Here is a 12489-nt window from a genome sequence, read left to right as displayed (position 1 = left end):
TCTTCAAATACACAAACAACCTCTTAACTGATCCAGGGAGAAGAAAAATGAAGCTGTCCTTCGCAAAGCTCATAAAGTCTCAGCATTGACAATTGGCTAACTTCATTTTTGTCAGGACCTCTGGGCAAGGGATATTTTGGCTAAAATTCCCCAGGACTTTCAGTGTATCAGGTGAGGGATTTATTAGTCAGCCAAAGCTTCTGCCTTTATGGTTTGATTCAAGCTCAGAGCCTCAATGCTGCCTGTAGTGTGCATTCAAAGCCATGGCAGGGAAGTTCGTAGAGAGGCCCAACTACTGATTGAACCACTTCCACATTGATAAGTGATCTAGATTAGTTTGAAGGGGGCAAATGATTTGGAAAATTCTTTGAAGAAGTCCTAGTGGAAACAAAAGGAAAAAATACCATCTAAACTGTTTCTAAGACAGGCAAATAATTACAAGCGTGAGGGGGAATAGTTTGGTCTCTCAGCTCCATAAGCCCTCCTGTAGGGCAAAGGATTTCAGAGCTTAACAGCAGAATGCATCTGGGTTTTCTATCGGTGCTGCCCTATCTAGCTCTTGTGCCCAGCATTTTAACAAGGTGGGAGGAAAAGCCTCCTCTCATGCATGATCACTCCAACCTGGTTGTTTGCTCAGATATGACAGAAAACTGGGAGCATGCACAGCTCCAGAAGCTGGGTAGGACACTTGTTTTCAATGATGTGAACAGACCTTCTCAGAAGCAAACGCCACTCCATAAGCAAACTCCAAACTTCAATGGGGTTTTCTTCCAGGTAAGTGTGCACAAAATCAGGGGAGCACCAAGGTAACTTGGGCGCCCGGACCGCCCAGCTGCAAGCCCCCCACATGCAAGCCCCCCTGAAACTTCCTTTGGGGGGCCTGCCCCACCAAAGCTCCATTTTTTGTTTGTTTAAAAACTCTCCAAGCAGTTGCTGGGGGGGGGGAAGCGGAGCAGTCCTTCTCCCTTTTCCCTCCCTCCCCCGGCAGCAGTGGGGTGTGAGGAGGAATAACTCTGAGCGCATCTGTTCAGGCCAGTGTGTTAAAGCAATTGCGAGGCGCACCTGTGCAGTTGAGATCGTCACAAGCCTGTCACATCACGGCTTGTGATGATCTCTAAACTGTGCAGGCGTGCCTCGCAGTTGCTTCAAGACACTGGCCTGAACGGATGGGCTCAGAGTTGTTCCTCTTCATACCCCACCGCCGCTGGGGGAGGGAAGAAGGACTACCCTGCTCCCTCCGCAGCCACCCCTCAGCCACTGTAAGAGTTTTAAAACAAACAAAAAACACAGTGCTTTGGTAGGGCGGGGGCGGGGTGGCTCTGCTGCCGAAGGCCCCCGGCCATTTGGAGTCTCCTCCTCCATTTGGAGTCTCCCCCTTGGAGGACTGGGCCAGGTCCCCAAGGTCCGGGGGCTAGTGCGCCTCTGCACAGAATTGCAGCCCTAAAACAACTCAGAATTATCTAGGCCAAGCCACCAGATTCAAGAGGAAACAGTCCTATAACATGTAATGCACCACAAGAAACATTCTCCAGACCCAGGAGAAGGCAGCCTCCACCCTAAGTCAAAGTTCCAGTGGCGGGCTTCTGTCATAGATGGGAAACTATATTTAGTGGGTGTTCAAAACTGTTCAAAGGGGTTGGTTATGGCTAGGAGTCAATAACTCTTGCTCCTGACAGATCCCCAAATCCAAGAATATCTGAAAGTGCTGCAAAGTTTTGGCAGCCAAAGACTTTCATCATCTTCGGCATAGCGTCAATTCAGGCTCATGAAACGTTTTGCTTTACTTTCCCATTGTTCTTTATGACACAACAGGGATTGGAAAGCAATATTAGAACTCAAATCATGTTTTTGAAGACAAGGAGGTTCTGGACAGCAAATTTTATTGAGTATCCTAAATACTTTCGATCAGGGTCACTTCCTCAGCCCAGTGGAGCACACAGAGTTTTATTTCCATGCGCATATCTTCCTAGGGTGGCCATGTTTCCTCTTTTTATTTTCACAGTCCTCTGAATGGCTGTCCAGGTTCTGGCTTGATATTGGTTCACGCCTGGTGGAGAGTTGAAATTATTTCAATGTTTTGTCAGTTTAAATGAAGAAATTGTCATGTAGTAGTAGCAGGCTTCCGGCAGAGGGTGTGTTTGAAGCTTGTTGGTGTGTGTGTGTGTGTGTGTGTGTGTGAATCAGCATGTGTTGGGTAAGGAAGAGAGGGAGAGAAGAGAGAAAGACTCTGTAATGAAGGCAATTTGAAGCTTTTATCAGCCACTTAAATCCACAAGAGCAGATGTAAGGAGGCAGCTTGTTGATATGCCTATGTGAAGTAGTGTGTGATCAGGAGGGAGAGAGATTGACATTTTTAATTAGATTTAAAATGGAAGACACTTAATTTGAAGTGGTAGACAGTAGAATACTTTTTATCAATCTAAGAAACTTGGCTTTCTGCAAAGGAGGACCAAAGGCATCATTTCCCAACCCTCTTCCCCATGCACCAGAGTGCTTTCCAGACTAGACCCAACAACTGGGTCAGGATGTATCTCGGAAGTGTGCTTCCGCACTTCCAGCATCAGACACAGCAGTCCCTACGCGAACAGCAGGGTACCGTTCACATTTCCAATGCCTTGTTTCTAATTTAATCGCTGCAATGTAGAGCTAGGGTGTTGTATATCCTGCATAAGAAAGTTGCTGTTTTGGGGGGTTGTTAGTTGCTGGGAGACTGCTGCCCCTGCTAGTTGATGTTTAAAATGTGACTTGCCTGAACGGAGGCATTTTGCTGATGATGAGCAGCTAGTCTGGAAAGCGCCCAGAAAAAGTAGTAATCAGTTCTTTTCCAAAAGCAAGAGGTGGCCGGCAGGTGGTCCTGTAAAAATCACATGAGGATGCTGCTTGGCATCTGAACAGAGAATGAATTTGCACCAAATTCAAAACTATGGCAGGGGTGTTGGTAGTGAGGCTCAACTTCTGGCTGAATCACTTGCATACTGTTAAGTGTTCTAGGTTAATTTAAAGGGGCAAATTATTTGGAAAATTCCTTGAAAATGTCCTAGTGGAGACAAAAGGGGGAATAACAGGCCATGTCCTCTGAGTCTAAGGAGAAAGAAACATTGGTAAACTTACTGTGAAGGGTTCCTTTTCAGGGTATAGGGAGATCATCCTAATATGACAGGTTTATCAGTCTCTGCATGATCCAGACAAGACCAATCAAAATTCAGGTGCTATCAGGCATCTGTCACTCAATCCCCAGTTCTGGGACTGTAGAGTATAGAGAAAACTGAGAAGGAGAATAGAAACTAATGTCAAGAGGGCAACCATAAAAAACCACAGAAGAAGAAGAATAGGTAAACTCAACCCTGGGAGTTGCCCCACCTCCCTGATAATAACAAAAAACAGACCCCTCCATCCGCAGGCAGGCCAGATGACCTCCCTATAGCCTGAAAAAGAACCCTTCACGGTAAGTTTACCAATGTTTCTTTTTCTATGGTATAGGGAGGTCATCCTAATGTGACAGGACGTGCCCAAGCAAAAGAACAGGGAGGGAAGTGGATGGTTAAACCACCTGCTGTAACACCATTCTTCCCATCACAGCCTGAGCTACATGGAAAGACAGAATTTTATAATGTTTAACTAAAGGTGACACCAAAGTCCACACTGCCACCTTGCAAATCTTTTCCAAGGGCTCCTGAGCTGAGAATGCAGCTGAGGTACTGGTGCTCCTTGCAGAATGAGCCGTAATTCCCAGCGGAACTGACAAGTGCAGAGATTCATATGCTAGAGCGATGACAGCCCTAATCCACCAGCTCAAGGAAGCTTTAGTGACCCTAGTTCCCATGGAAGAAGGGTGAAAGGACACAAATAACGAATCAGTCTTGCGAAAAGGACTGGTACGGTCAATGTATATCCTAAGCGCCCTACACACATCCAAGGAGTGCCAGGACTTTTCCTTAGGTTGAGATGGCTTAGGACAAAAGGAAGGTAGGACCACCTCCTGACTCCTATGAAACAATGAATTAACCTTTGACAAAATGGTCGGGTCTAATTTCAAAACCACCGAATCTTTCTGAAAAATGCATAAGTCCTTCCGTACAGACAAGGCAGCTAGCTCAGAAACTCTCCTGGCCGATAAATGACCATGAGAAAAATGACCTTAAATGATAACAGTTTTAGAGACACTTCCCTGAGAGATTCAAAGGGGACCTTCATCAGGGCATTCAAGACCTTGTTCAGGTCCCAGAAGGGAATTCTATGCACCGGAAGAGGAGCCAAGTTGTTAGCCCCTCGTAGGAATCTGCTAATATGGGGATGCAATGCCAAAGACCCAGGCACAGACAAATTCAAGACCGAGGATAATGCAGAGGTTTGACGTAGCAAGGTGTTTGGACAAAGACCCATATCAAGACCAGCTTGTAGGAAACCCAGAACCTCTGACACCACTGCTGAAGGAGGGTGAACCCGGTGCTTAACTCCCCAGGAACAAAAGGCTGACCAAGTCAATTGACAGAAACAGGAAGTATATGGTCTTCTGGCTAGGGATGTGCACGGAACCACGGAGGCATGGTCCAGCACTGGGGGTGTGTGGCTTTAAGGGCGGGGAGGTAGTACTTTACCCCCCCCCACCGCTCTTCCCCCTCCGGCGCTGGACTTTTCTAAAACGTTTTTGGGCCGGCCCCTGCCCCTGTTGTTGTCTCCCGATTTTACAAGTAGTAAAAGCTGGCGCCACGCATGTGCCTGTCACGGCGCGCATGCGCCTGTTGCTGCCGCGCCGCCGCATACATCACAATGATGTATGCGGCGTGCGCACACCAGTGGTGGCGACGGGCGCATGCGCACTGCGAAGAACACATGCATGGCGCCAGCTTTTACTACTTGTAAAATCGGGAGACAACGACGGGGCAGGGGCGGCAGGGAGGAACTCTGCTGGCCCAAAAATGTTTTAGAAAAGTCCAGCGCCGGATGGGGAAGAGCGGTGGGGGAGGGGGGGTAAGTCCAGGGTGGCCAGAACCTCAGGGGTATACTCGTGAGTCAAATGGGCCGTAACCCAAAATTTGGCTTTAAAAAAACCAAATCTGGCAACAAAGGTAAGTACTACCCCCCACCCTTAAAGCCACATCCCCCCCCCCCGCTGAACCGCCGGACTGGCTGAATTCCGGACTGGTCCAGGGGTCTCTTGCATGGCCCCGGACCGGTCCGTGCACACCCCTACTTCTGGCAGCCAGGATAGTGTCCTGCACCTGCTTAGAGTATCCCTTGTCCGCTAGTGCCCTGTGCTCAGTTTCCACACATGGAACTGTAGCCATGATGGATGAAACACGGGCCCCTGAGAGGGGCGGTCCGATCTCAGGGGAATGGACCATGAGGGAAGAATTGACAGGTATAGCAGCAGGTCCGAAAACCATGGTCTGCGAGGCCAGTAAGGAGCTATAAGAATTAGTTCGGCTACCTCCACAATGAACTTGCCCACAACCTAGCTGATGATTGGTAACAGAGGAAAGGCATACAGCAGACTGTGAGACCATGGCGAAGTGAGGGCATCCACTCCTTCTGCCTGATGACATGTCTAGCGTGTGTAAAACCTGGCAAGTTTGGCATTGTTGTGAGATGCGAATAGATCCAACTCTGGAAACCGCCACATATCCACTATCTGATTGAAGACAGCTGGATGCAGAGCCCATTCTGCAGGATCCAACCACTGGTGACTCAGCCAATCTGCCAATCCAATGCAAACCCACTCAGGTGTTCCACTGCAACAGAACCTAGATGGTTTTCTGCCCAAGCAAACAGCAGATTCGATTCCCTCATGAGGGCCTTGAATCTGGTGCCCCCCGATGACTGATATGGGCCTTTGCTGTCACGTTGTCAGTTCTTACGAGAACTTGTCTTCCATCCACTAACTTCTGGAAATGAAGAAGAGCCAGATGGACGGCTTTCAATTCTAGCCAGTTGATGTTGTTTCTCAGATCCGCTTGGGTCCACAACCCATGCGCATGGTGCATCTGACAGTGAGCTCTCCATCCAGAGAGACTCGTGTCCATCATGACAATCAGCTTGTCTGGATTCTCCAAGGAGAGTCCTCTTCCCAAGGCTCGTGACAGCCACCAGCTGAAAGAGGCCTTGACCTTGCAATGTAACCGTACTTTCATCTGTTTCTTTCCCATAATTGCCATCTGGAAAGCAAGAATGGCCCACTGAAGAGTCCTGGAATGCCACCTTGCCTATGGCGTGCATTCCAGAGACACTATCATCACCCCCATGATCTGAGCGAGAGTCATGAGGAAACAGCTGCGCTTGTGTAATAATGGCCTGATGACAGAAACGATCTTCTCCTGGCATTCTGGTGTCAGAAACACTGCGGCAGTTTGGGTATCGAATAGGGCCCCCAGATGTTGAAGGCACTGAGATGGATGTAGATTACTGTTTTGACAGTTGATGACAAATCCTTGTGTCTTGAGTATCTGAACCATCTGCTGCACATCACGGATAGCTAGAACCCAAGACAGGGAACAAAGCAGCAGATCGTCCAGCTACGGATGAATGTGAATGCCCTGGAGACGAACATGGGCAATTACCACCACCATCAATTTGGTAAACACCCAAGGTTCTGAGGAGAGCCCAGAGGGAAGGGCCATGTACTGATACTGTTTTCAATTGTAGGAAAGGCTCAGGAAGTGGTGATAGCTCGGATGAATTGGCACATGTAGATATGCCTCGGCAAGGTCGATGGACGCCAAAAAGTCCCCTGATCAAACTGCAGCCTTGATCGATTTCAGGGACTCCATGCGAAAGGACTTTTTCTGGACATAACAGTTCAGCTGTTTTAAATCTAGGATTACTCGCCATGATCCATCCTTTTTGGGAACTAAAAATATCAAGGAGCAGACACCAGCACATGACTCAGTCAATGGTACGGGCTCTATAACCCAAATATCCAACAGATGTTGGATGGCTTGATCCATCAGAAGTCTCTTTGACCATACCTTGGAGGTTGGCGTTACCAAATAAAAATCGGGAGGGGGCGTCATAAAATCTATAGTGTACCTCTGATGAACAGTCCGGAGGACCCATCGATCAGAAGAGGTTGCCACCCAGGCCTCTGAAAAATCGAGAAGCCTGCCCCCAACCGGAATTGTGTCACTGCTTACGATTTTGTGAACCAGCGGAATTGGGGAAGGCTCTGGACTGGAATCTGGTGGTTCCAGGGCTGACACCAGGGAGGTCTAAAGGACTGACCCCGGTAGTCTCTGGCATTGTCTCTGGATTGACCTCCTGGTGGTCGAGTAAAGGCCCTGTTGGGACAAAAGGAAAACTGATAGGAAGCATTTCCCCGAAAAGGTCTATGAAAATCCCTATGCCCCTCGGGCATAGGCTTTTCCTTATCCCTGGTTTAGACTAAAAGGGGCTCCAGGGACTCCCCAAATAATTTAGCCCCCAAGAAGGGGGTAGCCGCCAAAGTAACCTAGACTTTGAATCAACGTGCCAATTTTTGAGCTATAAGCCTCTCCAAAGCGCTACTCCCACAGCCATGGCCCTGGAGGCATGCTGAATGCAGTCCAGGGATGAGTCTGCCATAAGTGCGGCAGCTTTAGCAAGCTTATTCACGCCCTGGCTCAGTACCACATTTTCTGGGGGTATGAGTTTAATCAATTCCTTTGTCCAAAGGACAGGTGCCCTGGCAAAGATAGAATTCATTGCAGCTGCCCTAATAACAGTGGCAGATGCCTTGTGACCTCTGCGCAGTAAGTGGTCCACCTTATTGTCCTCAGGGGACTTCAAGTGTTCATCACCCTCCTTATTCATTAAGGCCCCCAACACAAGTTGTGCTACTGGCACATCCACCACAGGAACTACTAAAACAGACATAATGTCATTAGGCAAGTTATACAATTTTTAAGGAAGAAACAAGATAGGCTTGGGAGACACAGGAACATCCCATTCTGCCATCATGACATCTTTAAATAATGTAGGGAAAGGTACCATAGCAGCCGAAGCTGCGGTGGAGGGAAAGACTTCCTGATCTAGACCGGATGCAGCAACAGACCCCATTTCCTGAGATACATCTTTGATTACCCTTTTGGCCTTGGCCAAGAGGATCTCATACTCAGAGATAGAAAAAAGGCATGTAGTACTAGGCTTTTCAGCAGGTGTCTGTTCATCAGACAATTCCCCCTTTTCCTTCTCAGACTCAGATGAATGTGTGTCAGAAGAGAGTGGTACAGAGGACGGCTGCGTACCCCTAGGAGGAAGCTGCTGAGGTATAGCTAGTGGCGGTATCGTAGGTATAGCTGGCGCAGAGAGAGGCACTGCTTCTGCTGATGAGGGCCCAACAGGACCCCCTGAAGGGACCAGAGTGGAACAGCCCTCCTAGGAACTTTTGGAGGCTCCCCCTCCGAAGAGGGGGAAGACCTGGGCTGCCTCCTCTTATGAAAAAATCTGCTCCGCTTTCCAAAAAATCTCTCTTTCTCACCATGAGGAATGGCCTGCCTTGCAGGGCTGGAGTCAGGAGAGGATGAAAATGAAGGGTGACTAGGATGTCCTTTCCCTGAAGGAATGTGCGGAACATGATCCAGAGGGGCTAATGCCAGAAAGGCCAGGCACCCCCGAAACCGCAGCAGTGCCCAACAAAGGAGTGAAAACTGACAGCACTGCTTTGTAATAAAACCTCCCAGCCATTGTGCTACATCAGGACAAAAATTAAAAGCTTGCAAATTGCTCCCAGTAGGTGGCGCCGACATGACAGGAACGGCCGGAGTCAAGGGAAAAGGACCCTGAGGAGGGTCTTGAGACAGGCACAGAGAGCTGTCAGGAATGTTCGGACCCAAAGCCGGGACGATAATAGTGTTCCGCCCACATGGTAATTTGCCAACATCGGCAAGGGCTAGCGAACTAGACCCCTGACTGGGGAAAACCAAAGGAACAGCTGCAGCTTCACCGTTAGCCGTAGCTGCGCCCAAAATGGCCGACGGCACAGAAACAGGCGGGAAATAGGCAGGCTGCTGCCCTCGTACAGCCTGTAGCTGCAGCCGCTCACTGAGGGAAACTCCTGGAGCATGCTTGTGCCTTTTTCTCTTTTTTGCGCCCTCAGGATCCTTCACATGTTTGGTTTTCTTTACCGCTTTTTTGAGTGGTACCACAGACACAGCGGGATCCCCAGCTGAAGACGGAGTCCCAGCATGAATAACTGTGCTGACTAACTGAGGGGCAGCCGAGAGAGGAGTCTTTAAAGCAGGAAGAAGCTTTCGTTCGGGTTCCTTGCCCCAAGATTCTGAAAAATGTCCCTCAGAGAGGGAACCTTTCAATAGGTCCCCAACTTGGGACACTTCCATGGCACAATATAAACCAAGTCTTTGTACAATTAGAAAACTTTTTAACCAAATTTGAAATAAACAGAAAAAACAACAATTTAGAAAGGTCAAAAAATGCAAACTCCCTTCCACTCCTTCACACACAAGAAGAAGAAAAGGGAAAAAACTAGTCTCAATAGTATCAGAAGAGTTAATAACTCAAACCAAGCACTGTCTAAGAGCGAGACAGGACCAGAACTGGGGATTGAGTGACAGATGCCTGACTATATAAACAGCGCCTGAATTTTGATTGGTCCTGTCTGGAGCATGCAGAGGCTGATAAACCCATCATGTTAGGATGACCTCCCTATACCATAGAAAAATAGTTTTGGTCTCTCATCTCCATAAGCACTCCTGTGGGGCAAAGGATTTCAGAGCCTAACCGCACAATGCAATACATTCTAGACAGATTCATACAACTGAAAACTGGATAGGACTTCCCATCTAAGCATTATAAAACCTTCTGCAAAGGTGGCCAGGAAGGTGGGCACTGGTAACCCTAGGAGCCTGGGCCTCCACTCCTAAATCTAAGCACTCTCTCTACTGCAAAAGGAAGAGGCTGGGCAGATGCTCCTTCAGAGATTTTCTGGTGGCATTATTTTGAAGGTGTTCATAACTGATGGATTCTATGGCTGACAGACTGGTTCACATACAATCCTCCCAAAAACCTGGCAGTTCCGAGTATCCTAGAACAGCTGTCACTTTCCTTTTGACCCCAGCTATTTTAGAAAGAACATTTAAAGTTTACAGTGTAATCAACCAGGTTACTCACTGTTTATTTATCCACCATGTATTGACTTCAAGGTATTCTGTGTGCTTGTCAGGCATTTGGACCAAAGGTGAAAATGAAAGAAAGTAGGTTAAATGGTTATTTGTGTCTGTTGGCAATTTTTTCAGACAGCCCATTCTCACGATTGGAGAATGGGCTCGGACAAGGCAAGGGGAGGAAGCCGCAAAAAACTTACCTTCCCTGCAGACGATCCAGTCAATGTTGCTGGGCGGCCGCATCAGCCAGATCAGCCACCCAGACGTTTGACAGCTTCTGCTGGTAGCAGGGAGGGAGCAGGGAGGAGCTTCCATAATGCATTGCATGAGTGCACAGTGCGTTATGGGGAGCCTCCCAGCGCCAATTGGGAGGCGACTTGTGTGTAGGTGTTGTGTAAAACCTCACTGACACATAAGCATTTCGTCTTCTTTTGGGGCACCATCACACCCAAAACCCAAGCTAAGTGTTGGGCTCCCTAAGTGGGCTTACCGCCATGCTACCACCAGGAGCCACACAGCTCTCTGCGGTACAATAGGGATGTGCATGAACCTGTTTGGAAGCCCTTTTACGGGCCTCTGAACAGGTTTGAACCCTGGCCGGCTTAAAGGTTCAATAGCAGGGGGGTGTCTGCCTTTAAGGGTTGGGGAGGATGCACTTACCACCCCCGCCGCATTTCCCCCACCAGCGCACAATTCCCAATAAGTCTGTCAGGGTAGTAGTGTACCTCCCTGCTGCCCTGTTGCCACGTTTACCGGTTATACCTGGAAGTACTAGGCACGGCTGCGTGCACTGGGTGTGCATCGGGTGCATGCACACAACATGTGCAATGTGTGCGCGTGTGCCCGACGTGCGCAGACACGTCTAGTACTTCCTGGTATACCTGGTAAATGTGGCAATGGGGCGGCAGGGAGGTACGCTGCCGCCACAATGGGCTTTTGGGGAATCATGTGCCGGTGGGGGAACCGTGGTGGGGGGTAAGTGCATCCTCCCCTGCCCTTAAAGGCATCCCCCCCGCTGTCAAACCAGCCCCCGCCGGTTCCGTGCACATCCCTACAGTACACATGCACACTGAAAACTGGGCTGGGCTTCCTTAGCCCAGTTTTTGGTACGCGTGTGAATAGCTTCAGAAAGTCTGTGTTCCCATAGTTGTTGTGGGGCTTGGATGTACTGAGCCACTACCACCACCTCCAATGTATATTATTATTAGCATATTTATATACTGTTTTCAATGCAACGTGCCTTAATTGTCCTCTCTTAACAAAACCTTTCACTAGCAGGAAGTATTTTTTCTAGAACTTCTATTGATGCGGAAGAGCTGAAGGGTACAGAGATATGAGCCAAGATTAAATGATCCTGTTTAGTGATTTATCCTTTAGAAGTAATCTCCAAAGCCAAGGGGGGAAATACTCATATTCATTATCTCTTGCTTCTAAGCAAAGATAACAGCAGTCAAACTTGTTTGCCTGCTTTATGAGAGGCTAAAAGTCAGGCAAAAGGCCAACACTATCTAGGTTAGAAATAATCTTTTCAATACCATTTTTCTCAGTATACTGCTGAAACTGAAAGGTTTTGAGAGACATCAAATAACTTCATATATCCAATAACGTTTTTTAAATATTCCATGCCCTTGATTTAAATGTGGAATGCCAGCTGATTGCTCAAATATATCTATTGATCTGGGGAAATGCTAAATACTTGGTTACTTGCATTTGGTTACTTGCAAAGAAATGCAAAATTGAACAATATTTGCCTTTAATGGCCAGGAAAGTACCCTTTAATGTCATGAGATACTAAAAGTGCTGTTTAAAGATCCACCACTCAAGGGTATGTATATTTCCATTCTTTTTTTAAAAAATCAACCTTTTCTTTATTTTGATGGATGGATATCATACCTAAGGGAGCCTGATGTTCAGTATAGGAAGAGAAGGATTAGGAAAGGATATTAGGTCCAAGAGAGCCAAATGTTGGATTCAGGGAAGCAGGGGGAATGCAGAGGAAGCTGACTGAAACTAGGATCTTTCATCTGAGAAATATACCACAAATGGTATGTTAGATATAAGGCACTATTTCATTGCTTGACAGAACCTGGGTTTCCATCCAAAACACAATGCTGATAGCAAAATCAGGGGATTTCTATCCCAAAATAAAACATACTTAAATTCAGTACATCAATTTAACATTCAGTTTATTGGCCTATTACTATTCTTTTTTTTCTTGTCAAACACATACAAACACACTCATGGACTACATAATGCCTAAGATTAACTAGTAAATGTATTAAATTAACTTTTATTAGGCTAATCTTGCTCACTACAGTGTTGGTCCATACTTGGGTGTTGCTTTTGATACATGCAGCATGCATACCTTGCAGGTGGGATGGCTCTCCTACTTGGG

General features: G+C 47.6%; 1 long non-coding RNA gene across 10 annotated transcripts in view; it reads right to left on the bottom strand.

Annotated features, from left to right (window-relative positions):
• LOC128344986 (uncharacterized) overlaps positions 1-12489 on the bottom strand; it is a 30560-nt gene that overhangs the window by 14945 nt on the left and 3126 nt on the right. For 4 of the 10 annotated variants that reach the window (XR_008316172.1, XR_008316171.1, XR_008316168.1 and 1 more), the window contains one exon: positions 10102-10145. The exons of 1 other annotated variant lie outside the window; for it this stretch is intronic. This is a non-coding gene — a long non-coding RNA (uncharacterized LOC128344986). Of the gene's footprint in view, positions 1-10101; positions 10762-11987; positions 12119-12489 lie in introns of those variants that run through there. 5 more of the 10 variants (XR_008316175.1, XR_008316169.1, XR_008316170.1 and 2 more) reach the window with 4 other exon arrangements.

This window comes from Hemicordylus capensis, chromosome 1, assembly GCF_027244095.1.
Source record: "Hemicordylus capensis ecotype Gifberg chromosome 1, rHemCap1.1.pri, whole genome shotgun sequence".
NCBI lineage: Eukaryota > Metazoa > Chordata > Lepidosauria > Squamata > Cordylidae > Hemicordylus > Hemicordylus capensis.
This window is presented reverse-complemented; position numbering and strand designations above follow the sequence as displayed.